General features: G+C 37.2%; 1 pseudogene; it reads left to right on the top strand.

Moving 5' to 3' along the window:
* The first annotated feature begins 845 nt into the window (after positions 1-845).
* Positions 846-5,107, top strand: LOC110212789 (small ribosomal subunit protein uS13 pseudogene; annotated as a pseudogene).
* Positions 5,108-6,631: the final 1,524 nt, after the last annotated feature.

The raw sequence follows: 6,631 nt of genomic DNA, 5'->3' as shown, positions 1-6,631 counted from the left end.
TACAAAGCTCTCAATTCTCTCTTTTTTTCTATTTTTTTCTCTCTCACTCTCATTTTACTGATATTTTTAGCACTTGCTTCATTCATTCATTCATTGCAGGAGTTCTCATTGCTCTTGTGTCCAAGCTGTGTTTTCTTAAGGCGTTTTCTTGTAGATATTTTGAAATTATCCTCCTCTTCTGGGTTTGTGTCTTGGGTATCCTTGACATTATCCTCTTTAGTTTTTTTTCTTTTTCTTTTTTTAAATTGTTTACTTGTGGCTTCCACAAGGGATTTTGTGTTAAGTCCAGGTTCTATATGTTCTTACAGGACTGTAATGGTATAGTTTTATCTGGACTCATTCCTACATGCTTAGCTTTGAACTCCAATCCAAATCTGCAACTCCCTCTCTAGAGTTAGAATGACATTAGTGTGTTCTGTTCTTCTTACCAGAAATTGAGTCTATAATTATCTTTCTGGGTCAGAGGAGTAATTCTGAGGCCATGTTTTGCCAGGTCTAAGCTGGAGTTGATTCTGCAGTGCCCAATCTGGAGTGTGAGCAATAGAACTGAGGCCCTGTTCTTTTCCCCATGTCTGACTCCAGGATATGAACCCTCTCCTGTTCCATAGTTTCCTGCTTTGTTCACTTGCCTTTGGGTCAACAGTATGACCTCAGACCAGAAAAACATGGCAGACTCTGGATTCTCCTTTCAACTCAGTCTTTTTCTCTTCCTAGATCTTTGTTGTAGTAATTGGGGTTGGAGAAAGATGGCTAGCTGCTCTTTCTCCTACTGGACCATCTTGGCTGGTCTTCTAGGTCATCTTTACAAAAGAATGGTAGCAGCTTAGCATCTGAAACAATAACTGATGACAGCTCCAGTTGATAGTATATGCAGCTTAGTGGAAAAGCATGAACTGAAGTATTGGTGCAGCAACTGCAAGAGAGCTGATGAAACCATGATGAAGGGGTTTCACAAGGCAGAACCAAATAAGGTATTTGGGATTGCTGGGAGGTAAATGTATAAACAGCATTTCATCAACAAGGTAATCACTTTGGAGTTTGGGTTCTCCAGGGTATGTTCTCTTACCCACTAACCCCTGATGTCATTAGGGGAGTCTGTACAGGCCTTCCTTTTAAAATCGAAGTGAAAGTTGGGCTCATCAAACAAACTTTGTTATGTCCCAAAGTCAACAAATGTGATCTCTTTCCAAATCTCTTTCAAATTCATTGTATATTTGGAATGTTTATTTAAGATCTGAAAGAGAGGGAAGAAAGAAGGAGGTTGGGTAGAAGGAAGAAAGGGAGGGAGAGAGGAAGAAAGGAGAGAGGAAGGAAAGGAGGGAGGAAGGAAGGAAGGGAAGAAGGAAGAAAAGAAGGAAGGAAACAGGGGAGGAAGAAAGAGAGAGAGGAAGGTAGGAAGGGAAGGAGGAAGGAAGAAGGGAAAGAAAAAGAAAGGAAGGAAGGAAGGAAGGAAGAAAGAAATAGGAAGAATGAAAGAAGAAAATTGATGGGAAGATAATTATGGATAAGCTCTATAGCTTGTCCATTCAATCATATTGGGTATTCTAGGCAAGTATCAATCACCCACTTTTTCAACTAAATTCTCTTAAACGACTATGAATTGCATTTATAAGGATCTGTGATATTCAAATTAAGAAGCAAAGCACTGTAAATAAAATGGAGATGACTATGGTAATTAGCCTTTCCTGAGTACTTAGAAAACTTTTAATAAGCTGTAATAAATTGAATCCCCCAAAACTTAGACAATTCAACTTTTTCCTAATTTCCTTCTCTTTAAACATTAAGAACACTTTCATCTCCACTATATTTTGTGCTAATACTACCTCTTCTCACATATGTAGGACAGACATTGTGTTATTGTCAAAAGAATACCTGTCTTAGAGTTAGGGTACTAACTACGGTCCTTGGCAGGTCAAATAATCTTTCTGAGCCTCATGTTCTACTTCAGCAAAATGGAGATAATAATAGTAATATTGCCTATTTCTTGAGGTTTTTTGGAGGTAAGAACTTTATAATCCTTAAATCATTATATAAACATGAGTTGGTATTTCTGTTTTTCTTAAGTATTTATTTTATGGTTGAGGAAACTAAGTTATGGAAAGGTTAATAGTATACTTATGGTTAATTATTCAGTAAGATCCTTTGGATCTAGGTTCCTCAGGGCAGCACACACTATTCTTTATTTTGCATGCTAGTAAACTCTTTGGAAAGAGAGAAGCTTATACATCAAATTACCATATAATATTAAAATTAAACATAAGATATCCATTTTATGTAATGTATTAAATATAAATATTAATATATAAAAGTACCATAAATGTACCTTTTGAAGTATAACATTACAAAATGTTTAAGTGACACAGACAAACTATATTAGCATTTGGTAAATGTCATTCACCAAATAGTTGCTCTCTTCATTCACTTTGCGTGTATCATGTGCCAATTTTTATCCATTGTACTCACCCTCTTTAAAAAAAAATAGCAGTAAAAAAGAAACTCTATTCCTTAATATCTAGTTATTGCTTTCTCTAAGGGAACATGCTATTGAAAGAGTTCTGAGCCAAAAATTCTCCAAGGCTATTAGAAATGCTTTTATATCTGCACCTAACTTATTATCTGGAGTGGCCCATTTACGAATTGAACTCCCGTGTTTTCTTTAGATCTCTGGATTTGCCTAAAGCCTCCTAGCTAAGTCATACTTTTAAAATTCATTCTTCCTTCTTAAGTATCTAAATTTAGACTGAAGAGGTTTCTAACTAATTGGCAATCTTCCAACTGTAATTTTATTTATGACCTCATTCACGTTCTTTATTATTGAGTTGTTAGTTTGAGAATAAAGCAAAATAAAGGTAAGTTTCTCTAGCAATGCAAGGATTAGCAAGAAGTTCCTTAAACCACAAAGAGATTAATAATGAGTATTTATATTTTATGTTCCTATAATACGTGAAGATGAATAAATTATTTAATAAAATCCATTTACATCATGCTGAATACAATGGGTTGAATCTCCTTCCTCTTTTTTTTTTCAGGGTTTGAATGGTGTCCTTAATGTGCTGAAAACATTCTAGCTTGTACTTGGCACTATAAAACTAACACAACATGCACATGGAACTTTTTCACATGAAAAATTACTACCTCAATGAATAAAAACAGAGGAGGCACAACTATTAAACTGGGTTTTCAATAGCAGTCAATTTGCTACTTTAAGAAAGTCTACATAAATGGAAGGCTTCCAAAAGTATTGGTCGTTTTATAGGCATTCAGTCTTTCTTCAAGTAGCTCAGGTCTAAATTATGCCTCACCATAGTAACTCAAAATACAAGAAACAAACTGTTTTTAGTTCCCCTAAGCCTATGCTACCTAGTCCAATTATGTCATATTACATATGAGCAAACTGAGGCCCAAAGAAGCTATGCATTTTGCCAAAGGTAACACAGATAGGGAGTGGGAGAGATGGGATTTGAACTTCAGTTCTATGATTCAAAATCTATTGTTCTTTCCATTGTAACATGTTGCCTCTGCAATCTAATTCAATTCAACAAACATTTATTAAAAACAGTGTGCATGTATTAGCCTTGAGGGAATATAAAAATTGCAAAACAGTCCCTGAACTCCACCTTTGCTGGGAAACATGTACACAAATGAATTAAACACACACACACACACACACACACACACACACATACATATATATGTGCATACACATGTATATCGGTATACATATACTTATAAGTTGTTGTTCAGTCATTCTGCAGTCATATTCAACTCTTCATGACTCCATTTGGGGTTTTCTTGGACAAAAAAAAACACAACCAGAGTGGTTTGCCATTTTCTTTTCCAGTTAATTTTTACAGACAGACGTAAACAGAGTTAAGAGACTTGTCCAGGGTCACACAGTCAGTAAGTATATGAGAACAGATTTGAACTCAAGACAATGAATCTTCTTGACTTAGGACCAACACTCTATTCACTATGCCACCTAGCTACCCCTATACTTATAAGTATATATGTTTATGTATGTGTACATGTATATTTATATATGTGCATATGTCTGTGTTTATATACACATAAACACACATACACACATATAGTTAATTCATTTGTATACAAATGAATTACACAAATGTGTATTTTTATTTACTTTGTACATGTACCTATGTCATGTGTACACATACACACACACACACACACAAAGTGAATGAAAATAATTTTAGTGTTGGGGAGAACACTGGTAAAGAGGCAGAAAAATAAAGTCCTGAAGGAAGTAGCACTTGAACTAAGTCTTGAAGGAAACTAGAGATTCCAAGACATAGAGAATAGCTTCAAGGCATGGAGGAAGAAGATAGAATGCCATATATGGGGAACAGAAAGTAGACCTCTTTCTCTGGAACAGAGTTTGAATGAAGCAGATTAATATGAAATCAGCATGTAAAGAGACGTTGGAACCAAATTATTTACAATCAGGAATTTAAATGCCAAATGAGTTTTATTTTATTCTGCAGATAGTAGGAGTCACTGAAGCTTCTTGAGTAACTGTGTAATATGGTCAGAATTATACTTTAGAAATACCAATTTGGCTTCCAGAGAAGGCTCTCACACTGCCATTGCAGCCACGTCTCTTGTAATCCCCAAGAAGTTCCAGCATATTTTGAAAGTGCTCAACATTGATGGACGGTGGAAAATAGCTTCCCATCACAGCCTTCAAGGGTGTGAGCCGAAGATATGCTCATGTAGTACTGAGGAAAGCACACATTGACCTCACCAAGAGGGCTGGTGAGCTCACTGAAGATGAGGTGGAGCATGTGATCACCATCATTCAGAATCCCTGGCAATACAAGATTCCAGACTGGTTCCTTAACAGGCATAAAGATGTAAAGGATGGAAAATATAGCCAGGTTCTGGCCAACCGCCTGGACAATAAGCTGCGTGAAGATCTGGAGCGACTGAAGAAGATTCCAGCACATCATGTACTTCAGCACATCTGGGGTCTCCGAGTCCGAGGCCAGCACACCAAGATTACAGGCCGCAGGAGTTGCACTGTGAGGGTGTCCAAGAAGAAGTAAACAACTTCACTGGCCTTGTCTATTAATAAAAAGTTTATATCAAAAAAAAAGAGAAAGAAATAGCAATTTGGTAGCTGTGAGGAGGGTAGAATGGAGAGAAGAGAGCCTAGAAGCAAGGACACCATCAAGCAGGCTATCATGATGGTCCAAATGAGAAGTGACAACAGACTGAAATAGGTGGCAGCCATGTTTTCATTTCTCAGCAATGGATCTACTTCATTTAGATTCCATGAACATCATGTTTCCCCCAAGATAAGCTCATCACCATGGAGTTTTTGCTAGCTTTGGTCCTTGAAACTTCCTCAGTACTTTCCACTCTGATTGGAGGGCCAGAACAGAATAACTCCTCCCAAACCTCCCTTTTCAGAGAGCTTAGATTTTCCAACCAACTCTCCATCTCCCACCAGCTGCTCTACTTTGTTTTCAACTTCATAAATATCATGCCCCTAGTTGTCTACCCTCTAGTAACACCAACCCCCCCCCCCAAATCCAATCTGTTCAGATTCTTTTGTGTATTGTCTTTCCTTACCAGATCATAAGCATTTTATGGGCTTTCTTTTTCATATTCCAAGCAATTCTGGAGTGCTTGGTACAAAATAGGTACTTAATAAAAGTTTATTGACTATTGACTATCACCTCTGCTAGTGTAAAGAAAGATATAACACTTCTAGATTACATGACTAGTATGTGGGACAAGTGAAAGTTTCTCATGTGAAATGGAAGCTATACTCCAAAAATTTAGTTAGAGGCTTTCGCATTAGCAGAGCCTAAGTTTTTTTTTCCTGTAAATCATGTGATCAGGTCATACATCTGTTGCCCACCCCCTCCCTTGTTTTGTAACTACCACCCCAGCCTTATCTTTGCCAAATAAGGCAATCTTCTAGCTTCCAAGCTTGTTTTGGGTAAAATGCATCTCTTAGTTTCTAGGTAGAATGTAAGGTCTCTTACCTCAACCAATGGGGATAAAGAGATTCAGGTTAAATGGTGGGAGGGTGGGGTTTTCTTGGAATTTGTTTGTCTAGGGGTATATAACTGCTTGCTTGCTGCTTGTATCCTGACTCCCTTCTCCAGTCTGCCCTGGGTAGGTGATGCCCAATTATCTCATGAGACTTGCTAGAATAAAACTTGTGTTTCTACTGAAAGAAACCTCTGAATTTTTATTTGGTAAGTGGTCTCAATCCCACTCACTAGGAAGATAGAGGATTTGATATTCTCATAACTTTTCGAAACTCTCCAAAATTAGAATTATGCATAAGAGTAATTAATTTTTTCTCCACAGGTTAAGATACCAAGACCTCTAACAAGATAACATGTTGGATGAATTAACAACAGATAAAACTAAACCCCAATCCTCAGCACCTCTTCCCTTTATGTTCTGGTAGGGTCTGTATTATGGGACAATAGGATTCTTGAACTTGAGTTGTGAGATTTACTTAGCATTTCCTTTGCTGCTGTTGCTTCAGTCTCTGTCAATCTATCCTGCTTCTGCCTTCACCCCACCATTATATGGCAATAATCAATTAAAAAGAATGGAGATTTAGTGTGCTCTGCCTGAGGCCAGTGGCAGG

This window comes from Phascolarctos cinereus, unplaced genomic scaffold (genome assembly GCF_003287225.1).
Source record: "Phascolarctos cinereus isolate Bilbo 61053 unplaced genomic scaffold, phaCin_HiC Scaffold_726;HRSCAF=1367, whole genome shotgun sequence".
NCBI classification, from domain to species: domain Eukaryota; kingdom Metazoa; phylum Chordata; class Mammalia; order Diprotodontia; family Phascolarctidae; genus Phascolarctos; species Phascolarctos cinereus.
Note: the sequence above shows the minus strand (reverse complement) of the source record. Positions and strands in the feature narration are given on the sequence as shown.